The 12,321-nt window shown below is 43.3% G+C and overlaps 1 protein-coding gene across 1 annotated transcript in view; it reads right to left on the reverse strand.

Moving 5' to 3' along the window:
* Window positions 1-11,540, reverse strand: part of LOC306914571 (putative apolipoprotein(a)-like protein 2) — a 47,476-nt gene extending 35,936 nt beyond the window's left edge. The window contains exon 1 of the mRNA XM_079491669.1: window positions 11,495-11,540. The gene's annotated coding sequence lies outside the window, so the exon portion shown is untranslated. The remainder of the gene's footprint in view (window positions 1-11,494) is intronic.
* Window positions 11,541-12,321: the final 781 nt, after the last annotated feature.

Here is a 12,321-nt window from a genome sequence, read left to right on the forward strand (position 1 = left end):
CCCCCATAGCGATGATTTGATTGGCTGAGCCAAGTACATATTGGGAATTTGGGGATAAAAAGTTAGGGCAGAAAGATGAAGATACCAAAAGTGATTTGCCGGAATGATTTGTGATGATATGATGATGTACGATTATAAGAGCGCCTCACTTCACACAAGTGTGATTTTTGAGGGGCGCTAGCCCCTCCTATATACAGCTTTTGTCCCCACAAAATGTCTGCAACACAAACATTAAATGCCATTGACAATGAAGGGAAGATTTATGTCCCCAAAAAAGAGTAAAGATTACAAATATTGTGTCAGCATTCCACGTTTGTAGCAAATAATAGTAGAATGAAAATGAGTTTTCATTCTAAATTCGGGTGGTACCAGATCATGGTTGCTCCCTAGTGTTTTGGGTCTGGCTGTCACTCACTTTGGAGAAGTAGAACTAGTTAGACAGGTATGAGGGTATTGAGGGCACTGTCATTTACCATCACAACTATTAGGAGCAGTGAGCACTATTAATAAAGTGAGTGGGGAGCAGTTAGTGGTTAAGGGTCTTTTTGACACACAGACCACGGCCAGGGTGAGAACTGGACACCTTTCTGTTTCCCAGACTAGCCTCTCTCCCACAACACTAGTGGTCCTTGACTTCCCTCTCCATCCGTCTACTTTTACCCTGTCCTCAGCATCTGAGACTTCTACCATCGAACCCGAGCTGACCTGCTACACTTCCAATGGTAAAAACTATCGGGGGACCATTGCCTGGACGGTCTCTGGCAAAACGTGCCAGAACTGGTCGGCCCAGACACCTCACGGTCACCGCTACCTGCCTGAAAAGTACCCACACGAGTAAGAACACCCTGACAAAATGTCTGTCTGTCTGTCTGTCTGTCTGTCTGTCTGTCTGTCTGTCTGTCTGTCTGTCTGTAATACTGTACCTACATTTTTGTCAGCGGCCTGGACGGGAACTACTGCCGTAATCCAAGCAAGCTTCTGAGGCCATGGTGCTACAAAACAGACACAGTCCGGGCCTACTGCCCGGTGCCCAGATGTGAAGACGCTCCCAAGCCAGGTATACTGTTACTGTTTACAGAGAAACTGAGTTTAGCTACAGTAGATGTGGACGTTCCCAGGCTTACCGTTTACTGTTCTGTTATTGAGCATCAGTCTGGATTAGTGAACTCACTGTACACTATAGGGTTTAATATTTTCTCGGATTTGGCTCATTTTCTAAAAAAAAGAAAAGAGAAGAATGCATATATATGTATAGATACTTCATATGTTCAATACACTGACACCACGGCGCGTAATCTGCGCCTCAAACTGTGACTCCGCCCACCCCCTGGGGAAGTTGTGATTTGCGCTCGTTCACTGCAATGCAATTTTGCAGCATTTTCAAAACAATATTGAGCAGAGTAGCGATTATCAAACGTATTTGCAATGCCATACGTTGAAAGATCTGTTGCCCGTGGACAAGGCACGCTACCTCCGCAAGTTATAGATAGCATAGATAGTATGTGATTAAGGATTGGACCAAGTTGCATTGGCAGCCATAGAAAATTCTTACCCCAGGCTAAAACCGGATGTGACGTTTTTGTGCGTTCCTGTCTAGCTTGGTGTCAGTGTTAACGTTTTATTTGAACGAAATATGAACATATAGCCTACAATAAAATTATTAAATTAAAATATTAATAATGTTATAGGCCTACTACGCTATTCAGAAAAAGTGACACTTAAGGAGTTTGCACTAATGTGACTGTCGAAGCACGGGGAAAAAAATAAACAACCTCACGTTTTTCACATAGATTAGCTATGGGAGGCCCGGAATCTCGGCATTAAACCCTATACTGTACACGTCTGTGTCTCAACAAAGTCTGTTCAAATTACAACTGGTTCAGAAATGCTGATGCTTGACGTAGAAGGTTTAGCGTCATCAACACAGCCTCCATAGAGTCCCCCCCTCGTCTCCATTCCACGGGGTGCATGCGTTGGTTAGACATAAAAATCACACCCGTGTGAACTGAGTGGTGTAAGGTCTTATATAGACTGATCAGCTGTGGTCTGACGTAATGTCTGACGTAATGAAATCACACCCGTGTGAACTGGGTGACCATAGCAACCATGCTCATTTTTTTGTCATTTTACAGTCATTAGTCAGACAAACCTGTGCTGCGGGTTAAAAATCACCCGTGCTGCGGGTTAAAAATCACCTACAACAGTAGGGTTAGGTTAGGGTTTGGGGGTGTCTGACTGTTGGTATGTCTAACTAAACACATGCACCCGGCCGTCTCCACAGAACCGAAGCAGGTGTTGAAACTGAAGCTGACCCTGGACGACCCCACTGTGGACCTGAATGATCCTGCCATGATGGAGGCCATCTTGAAGCAGGTCAGTGTCTCTAGACTGGATGTTCAAGTCCAAATCAAGTCCAACATCACAGACCAGAGGACTAAGGGTCCCTGGAACAACATATTTTCAGATGGGGGTCCGCGGAAAAAAATAGAATTGAAATGAAATAGTTTTAGAACCACTGAGGTAAATAACGAGACTGTTTTTGTTCTTCTCTCAGATGAAAGAGAAACTGAAGCAGCGAGGGGTGAGTGGAGACGTCAAGCTGACATGGAAGAAGCAGCCTGGTGGAAAAGTCTTCAAAAAGGAGGAGAAAAATAGGAAGAAGACAGAGCTTTGAAAAAAATAAATACCGTAAATCAGGGGTTTTTGGCTGGGGACCCCCCGGAAATGCTTTGGCCATGTCTCGCGACCTCCGCCCTGCCCCCGCCCCTCGCCCCGCCCCCGTCCCCACCCCCAATACAAATTGACCTCTACAATAACCTCAATAATAGTTATTACGGTGCTGGCACAGTCGGTAGTGCTGTCGCCTCACAGCTAGAAGGTCCTGGGTTCGATTCCCGCTCGGGACGCTGTGGGTGCTGGCGGCGTGTTTCCTCCACTGCCTCATCAGTGCCCATACCCGAGGCGGGGTTGGCGAAAGGGCCTTTCTGTGTGGAGTTTGCATTTTCTTCCCGAGTCCCCTAGGGTAGGTACCCTCACAAAAAAACATGCAGTAATCCTGGTCTCTAAACTGCCTCCCCCTGGCCAGCCGGGGCGCCTGATGGAGGGGAAAGGAACTGGTTGGAATAACGTGTTCCTTCCACGCGCTACGTCCAATCAGGGAAACTCCCCCCTGTCAGGTGTAAAGGAGCAACTTGGACACTCAGGCATGAAGGAAGCATGAGTTCAAGTCCGTTGCTCTCCCCATGTCCCCCATATATGGGGACTAGGTTGGCGGAGGGTGTGTAGAGCCCAGGATCACATTAGATAATTGACACAGGGGTGAAAAATGGGTTACAAAATCGTGGGATAAAAAATATTTTTAAAAAAAAAACCTTAAAGGAGCATTCAGTGATTTGGGTGATTTGGAAAACCCCCGGTCTGCCCCAGTAACAAGATGTGCATATTTATGCAATACAGTGGGGGGGCACATGACAGGCCAACAGCACGCACACCAAGGCCCGAACTATGTGTACTATGTAAACTCTTAATTTCTATTTTCCAGCCATTCAGTTGGGGGGGGGGGGCAAAATAATGTGGTGACCCACCGGGGGGTCGCGACCCACGGGTTGAGAACCCCTGCCGTAAATAATAATTCTAAAATAAGAACTCCACTGAATTACTTCTTAAAATGAATGTGTGAAGAATAGTAGAGGTAAAATAGTTTGGGGGAATTTTAGATCGCTGAAAGCTCAGGAAAACTTTAGTTTATGAATAGTGGCCTGTTACAGAAAGATGTCAATGTCCCCCGCCACGATCGGCTTCTGGTTGAGGAATTTAACGTCCAGTCTCCTAGCACATGAGAAACTAACCTATACATGTAATTAGGAAGAAACCTGCTGTATGTTTTTTTCGTGTGAGAGACTAAGGGCAATATTATGCGTGTCTTAAGTACCAGGTCTTATTACTTAACTTAAGACCTGGAGGCGTGGTCAATGCTGTTTGCTGCCACTCAGAATAGCCAAATGGCATTGATCACGCCTCCAGGTCTTAAGTTAAGTAATAAGACCTGGTACTTAAGACACGCATAATACTGCCCTAAGACTCATAATCTCCCTCTCCCTCAGACCCCTCCCATGTCTCTTATGTAAAACACTCTAAGAACCTGTGTGTAAAACATTGTGGTCTCGCACAATCCATATCTTCACAATATTCATAATAATTAGGCTATGTCAATAATGTTGCAAACAAGTGGGTGCTATTCACATTCTCTAAAAGCCTGGGATAATGACACCTATACTGTCACCTTTTGTGCCTATGCCCAAATATGTAAAATCACTCAGTCTGAAGTAACTCCACCCTGCCTGTATTCAACTTCTATGCAAAAGTATATATTGTCTCAGTAACTGCAACGATTCACTAGTCTTAACTGGCCGCCCACTGGCGGTGAGAACAGGGGTCCTGAGCATCTGCCCAGGGCCCACGGCGAAGCTCTCTGTCTTTGTTTCAATAAATACAACTCCGATGAGACCGTAATTTTCTCTCCGCCTGCTTTTCTTCATCTGATGCAGTCCTGTTTTTGAGAACTCCATACTTCTCTGGTGTAGTTAGTAGCTTAGAATGGTAATCAATTATGCCGTTTCTAATATACAACAACATCATAAGACGTTTTATTGAGTCAAGCAAGCAGGGTCCCGCATGGCTGCGTTTCCATCAGGGTCCCATGATGCATCAGGGGCTCTGCAGGATGGTAGTTATAGAGCTTCTGTCTTGGAATCTGAAGGTTAGTTCCAGCAGTTTCACTCAGGATTAAGACCTTTAGTTGATGCATGTTTATTCATTGTTGTGGTTTGAGCGTCAAGAAGCTGATCCTCAGATCCACTGCCAAAGTAGTTTTCCTAAAGAAAAGAAGTGTTTATCACACCCACATGGGGAGGATATGTCTGGGGGTTCAAGTCCGTTCTAATCATGAGTGGCAACGTGAATGTATATATATATATATATATATATATATATATATATATATACATACATGATTTTGAGCATCTGCCGATACTGTTTTTTCCCGATCTGATAATTTCTATTTTATAGAACATGTTTATGCCATATTATCACAATAGTACAATATCCCAAATCACAGACAATATCCAGTCTAATATCATGATATGGATATAATATTGAATACTAGGGAACCCCGATTACCGATCACCCGGTCCAATCGGAACAACCCTACTGACAAAGACCACATCGCCTGTCTCCAATAGTGATGTCAATGTTGCTTCACATCCACACACGGATCAACCAAGGACAAAGACCACATCGCCTGTCTCCAATAGTGATGTCAATGTAGCTTCACATCCACACACGGATCAACCAAGGACAAAGACCACATCGCCTGTCTCCAATAGTGATGTCAATGTAGCTTCACATCCACACACGGATCAACCAAGGACAAAGACCACATCGCCTGTCTCCAATAGTGATGTCAATGTAGCTTCACATTCACACACGGGTCAACCAAGGACAAAGACCACATCGCCTGTCTCCAATAGTGATGTTAATGTAGCTTCACATCCACACACGGATCAACCAAGGACAAAGACCACATCGCCTGTCTCCAATAGTGATGTCAATGTAGCTTCACATCCACTCACGGATCAACCAAGGACAAAGACCACATCGCCTGTCTCCAATAGTGATGTCAATGTAGCTTCACAATCACACACGGATCAACCAAGGACAAAGACCACATCGCCTGTCTCCAATAGTGATGTCAATGTAGCTTCACAATCACAAACGGATCAACCAAGGACAAAGACCACATCGCCTGTCTCCAATAGTGATGTCAATGTAGCTTCACATCCACACACGGATCAACCAACGACAAAGACCACATCGCCTGTCTCCAATAGTGATGTCAATGTAGCTTCACATCCACACACGGATCAACCAACGACAAAGACCACATCGCCTGTCTCCAATAGTGATGTCAATGTAGCTTCACATCCACACACGGATCAACCAAGGACAAAGACCACATCGCCTGTCTCCAATAGTGATGTCAATGTAGCTTCACATCCACACACGGATCAACCAAGGACAAAGGAAATCATGCAAGGCATTGTTTTACATAAACAATTAAGGGATTAAGGGATTAAGGGAGGGAGGGAGAAGGAGGTGATATAGATCTCATGACATGCAGAATAGTTATAGTGTAAACCGGGGTTACAACAAGCTGCAAACGACGGATTGAAGTTCACGCTTGAAACAGGTAATAGTTTACTTTATTCTCCTTATAGGCTCATAGAATGCTTCTATTTGTAGTAGTAATAGGCTAATAAAACTAAAACTAGTCATCCTACAAACACTTAACAAGGAATGAGTTGTTAAAAATGTTGGGGTAAAAAACCCTGCTGTGAATAAATAGCGTGATATATGTGATAATGTATTTTGTCAAAGAATAAGTCATCACACTGTACAGTACAGTACAGTGCAGTATATATGTATTTATTTCCAAGCTTCAGAATCATATTGAACTTTTTAATCACTTATATGTATGTATGTATGTATGTATGTACTTATATGTATGTATGGAACATTAGTAGCACTTTGAAATCCCAGAACACATTGCCTATAATATGCAGTGAAATGAATTGGGAACGGATTCATTGGTCCTAATCAGAGCCATCTAATAGAAGAGTTGCGATGTTGAGAGGCAGAAACCGAGCGCTCGAGTGCTGTTCATGCAGTCTGAACTGAGACAAGCTGGAGTTGGAAATACATGAGCATGTGTGCAACATGACAACTGTTTTAAAGTAGTGTACAGTGACAACTAAAGTCTCTTTAATGTTTAAGTTGTACTATTACTACAAAACAATTTAAAATAAAGAGATTTAAGATCATTAAAGACTCAATGCGTAGTCTATGTAGGAGAGCCGCCATTGGACTGAAGCCCCATGAAGTGAACACAGTTTGCGTAACTCTGTCTATATCTAAGGCTCTGGTCCTAATGAAGCCATGATGATGACCTCATGTCTGCAGACTCTGCACCAAAGACATGGTTCACTAGAGGCCTATAAGGATGTTTCAAAGCAGGAAATGCCTAACACCAAAAATGCCATTGATAATGAATGGCAAGTTTTGAGTGTTGATTGTTGTCATGTAAACAATCTGATTAATGATTGGCAGCATTTGCCAGAATGATGTATGATGACATATGATGATAAGAGCGCCCCTCGCTTCACACAGGTGTGATTTTAATAACATTGAGTGGCTATATGGCTAATGTACTGTATAATATTATTTACTACCCATGCTCCAAGTCTAAAACACAGAAAATCACTCTTTAAAACATTCTACTGTATGTACTTGTGTATATGTTAATCAAGTTGTTGTTCATTTGCATGCAATGTGATTGACTATACTTCTTGAATCTTTTTCAGTTCTACAAATTAAGACAAACAGCGCCTCTCAGTGGCGGCATCGTGCATCATGTTCTGCCAGCTCTTCATGTTCTTCAGTGTTTTGTCAGGTCAGTAGTTCTACAACATTCATGGATATTTACATAAAGGGATAATCCACCTCAAAACAGAATTTAGCCGACATTGTGCTATTCCAAAGATCCTACAGTAGCCTATTGTCTCCCTGAACTCAAAAACAGACCACGAACATTTAAATTTATGATGCCATCGATGTATACTTATGTTTTCTTTTAGCTTATATAATTTTTGAGGGGTGCTAGCCTCTCCTATGCCCAGCTTTGTCTATTTGTGTGAACACAAACACGATGATTTGATTGGCTGATCCCCCATAGCGATGATTTGATTGGCTGAGCCAAGTACATATTGGGAATTTGGGGATAAAAAGTTAGGGCAGAAAGATGAAGACACCAAAAGTGATTTGCCGGAATGATTTGTGATGATATGATGATGTACGATGATAAGAGCGCCCCTCACTTCACACAAGTGTGATTTTTGAGAGGCGCTTGCCCCTCCTATATACAGCTTTTGTCCCCACAAAATGTCCGCAACACAAACATTAAATGCCATTGACAATGAAGGGAAGATTTACGTTAAAAAAAAAGGTAAAGAATAAAAAGATTGTGTCAGCATTCCACGTTGGTGGCAGATTAGTAGAATGAAAATGAGTTTTCATTCTAAAGTCGGGTGGTACCAGATCATGGTCGCTCCCTAGTGTTGTGGGTCTGGCTGTCACTCACTTTGGAGAAGTAGAACTAGTTAGACAGGTATGAGGGTATTGAGGGCACTGTCATTTACCATCACAACTATTAGGAGCAGTGAGCACTATTAATAAAGTGAGTGGGGAGCAGTTAGTGGTTAAGGGTCTTATTGACACACAGACCACGGCCAGGGTGAGAACTGGACACCTTTCTGTTTCCCAGACTAGCCTCTCTCCCACAACACTAGTGGTCCTTGACTTCCCTCTCCATCCGTCTACTTTTCCCCTGTCTTCAGCATCTGAGACTTCTACCATCGAACCCGAGCTGACCTGCTACACTTCCGATGGTAAAAACTATCGGGGGACCATTGCCCGGACGGTCTCTGGTGAAACGTGCCAGAACTGGTCGGCCCAGACACCTCACAAGCACAACTGCCCACCCGAAAAGTACCCACACGCGTAAGAACACCCTGCCAAAATGTCTGTCTGTCTGTCTGTCTGTCTGTGTGTCTGTCTATCAGTAATACTGTAACTACATTTTTGTCAGCGGCCTGGACGGGAACTACTGCCGTAATCCAAAGGATGAGAGAAGGCCATGGTGCTACACCATAACAGACACACGCTTTGACTACTGCCCGGTGCCCAGATGTGAAGATGCTCCCAGGCCAGGTATACTGTTACTGTTTACAGAGAAACTGAGTTTAGCTACAGTAGATGTGGACGTTCCCAGGCTTACCGTTTACTGTTCCGTTATTGAGCATCAGTAGCATCCAGTCTGGATTAGTGCACCTCACTGTACACGTCTGTGTCTCAACAAAGTCTGTTCAAATTACAACTGGTTCAGAAATGCTGATGCTTGACGTAGAAGGTTTAGCGTCATCAACACAGCCTCCATAGAGTCCCCCCCTCGTCTCCACGGGGTGCATGCGTTGGTTAGACATAAAAACAGTCCTACAGTCATTAGTCAGACAAACCCGTGCTGCGGGTTAAAAATCAACTGTGCTGCGGGTTAAAAACAAACCTACAACAGTAGGGTTAGGTTAGGGTTTGGGGGTTTGAGGGTGTCTGACTGTTGGTATGTCTAACTAAACACATGCACCCGGTCGTCTCCACAGAACCAAAGCAGGTGTTTAAACTGAAGGTAACCCTGGACGACCCCACTGTGGACCTGAATGATCCTGCCGCGATGGAGGCCATCTTGAAGCAGGTCAGTGTCTCTAGACTGTCTGTAAGTCCAAGTCCAACAACACAGCTGGAGAGTGAAACCATCTGTGTCAATGTATGTTATGTGTTTTGTTTAATAATAATGAATTAATAAAAGCCCTATAAAAAGCACGTTTGAGTTCGTAAAGAGAAGCGATTATTGGAACATTTAGTTCAGCTGTGCGTGTTAGTCTCTAACAATCTGTTTGTATCTTGGGGCCCGTCGGAACCAGGCTCAATCTCACCGAAAGCCGAACACAGCTGGACCAGAGGACTAATGTCTGTTGAGGTGAATAACAATTAAGAATGTATTTTTCTCTCAGATGAAAGAGAAACTGAAGCAGCGAGGGGTGAGTGGAGACGTCAAGCTGACATGGAAGAAACAGCCTGGTGGAAAAGTCTTCAAAAAAGAAGGAGAAGAACAGGACGAAGACAGATGTCTGAAAGTAAATGAAGAATTGTAGATATATAGCATAGTTTGGGGAAGTTTAGATTCACCTACATTATTTACTTACTTCTGTTTTAATTTGTATTATGCATGTTGTTGTTCATTTTACTAAGCTGTATTTAAAACCCTGATATCACTGACATCTCTTCTTCATTCTACAAGTGGTTTGAACGTCAAGGAGCTGATCCACGGCGTATTGCCTCCCACCCTGTAGGCCCCACCTATACTGACAATATAGTTTTCCTAAAGAAGTTGTCTCAAGTTCTCCCCCAATAACAACGAACCATGCAACCGTGCAACGAACCATGTGCAACCCAGATTCGGCACAAACAAGGGACTAAATTATTTTCGCTCCTATGCCACCAAAATGTGGAACGCCCTACCAACAGTCATTAAGACATGCAAATCCCTTGACTCCTTCAAAACCGCTCTCAAAGGGCACCTACGGACGGCTGCAATTCGAAACTGGCCTCTGTAAAATCTGAATCCCCACCACCCACCCCTTTTTCCCCTCACTGTATATGTTTCTTTTCCCTTTTTACCTCCCTTATGATGAATTCCTGTTCTGTTCTTTGACTATATATAGACGTGTCTATTTGTACGTCTCTAAATGTTTTGATGAACAAGGTGGACCCTCTTGTAAACAAGTGTAATGCTTAATTGGGTTGTCCACTCACAGTTAACAGTCTTTGTATTGAGTTTGTGCTTGAAATGTACTGTAATTCTGCAAACTGTTAATAAATATTTCAATCAATCAACATGTCCTCATTTGAGAATTGAGAACCACTTGTAGTAATAAATAATTGCCATACTTATTCTGGTGAAAACCTGGAGATTGACATTCAGTAAGTCAGTGTTATGGTCAAAATACTGTAAGAACATTATAATGGTGTGTAAAACAGAAAATCGCAAAATTTGCCACGAACACGACCAAGTCTGTACGGACATGTTGGTGAGCCCTGATCATAATTGCTGACGAAGACGGTGAAGGTGAACAAGCCATTGTCAGAGGATGGGTGTGGTAAACAAATAGTTTCTGGGTGGCTGCAGTGCATCCTGCCAGCTCATGTAAATGAGCCGTCACCGGAGAACTGTGGACTTAAGGGAATTGTTTTGGATGGGCTTACTGTGCTTGACAGAACTGGGCCTTGTTGTTTTAGGTGGCAACTGTTTTGGCAGTAAGTACATTTGGTGGGGGGAATCCTACTGTTGATCAGCTCTTTAATTAAGATGCCATTCTGCCAGATGGCCAGCAGATGGGGTCGTTGCCCGTGCCAGCCGTATTTGTATAACATGTCAGCCGACTGATGATGTATGATGGTTCTTTATTAATCAACGTGAAAACTAAAATCAAAGCAGAGAACATATAATCAATATAAAGCAATCATATAAACAAATACATTTCCAAAAATGACCAATAAAAGTGCATATCAAAACCACATAAGAAAAACACCAAACTACAACAATAAAATCCCACAACAATAGGACACAAACCAATAACCATAAATTACATTATTCACCTTGTACCCTCTTCCAGCTAGGTGCTAAACTGCCATTATCAGGTGTCCCAGAAGCATGGCATCATGCCCATATGAGTTTCAGGAAAGCCACTAAACCAAGTAAATCAAAGAATTAAAATCCAAATTGTTCCATTTCAATTTCATATCTGTGATATTTTTCTGCACTCACTTTGTCCGTTTCGTCCCGTTCCTCAGATGATAGACTTCTTTCATTGATCTGTTCCAAACATGACCAAACATTTCCCCCCTATTCACACTGGGCTGTTTTTATCTGTCATTGTGTCTCTGGTGAGTGAGCGTGCTTCCTGTGAGCCTGAACAGCCTTTCAAAATAAAAGCATTTTGTCTCAGGGTCTGTTACAATCAGTTTGAACCAGAAATGAAAGTCGGCCAGGTCACAGTAGTGAAATGGGGCCTGTGAAAGACGTCTTGTGCGTGTGAGAGACTAAGGCCCTCATTTATCAATTGAGTGTAAAATCTGCCCCAAATTCGAGTGTAGGATTCGTAGTACACCCACGTCGGGTCGGCATTTATAAAGTGATCGCAGACAGCTGATCCTTCCTAATTTCATTCCTAGCAGTGATAAATGTGACGGCTGAAATCAATCTGGCACGCCCTATGAAATCAAGCCTCGCCCTCGTTTTTGCGACATGAACAACTGCAATACGACCTGGAAACCATGGTTACAGGAAAAAAAGGTTCCCTCGCTGCCCCCTCTCTCATACACAGACGCACGCACACGCAACTAAGGCAACTTGCAACTTGTTGTATCTTAAATAAATAAACCTGCATGAATTAAATAAAGCTGTATAAAAGCCTACCCTGTCTGTTTCTCCTCTCGCTTCGCTTCCCTTCTGCCCGCCTCACCCCCCCCCCCCCCGCACGCACGCACGCACGCACGCACGCACGCACGCATCGCAATTTGCAAGCAACTGTCACTGTGTGTTGTTAGTTGTATATTAAATTTAAGTCTTTTTAATTTAAAATACAACAAGAT

This window comes from Electrona antarctica (assembly GCF_951216825.1).
Source record: "Electrona antarctica genome assembly, chromosome: 21".
Lineage (NCBI taxonomy): Eukaryota > Metazoa > Chordata > Actinopteri > Myctophiformes > Myctophidae > Electrona > Electrona antarctica.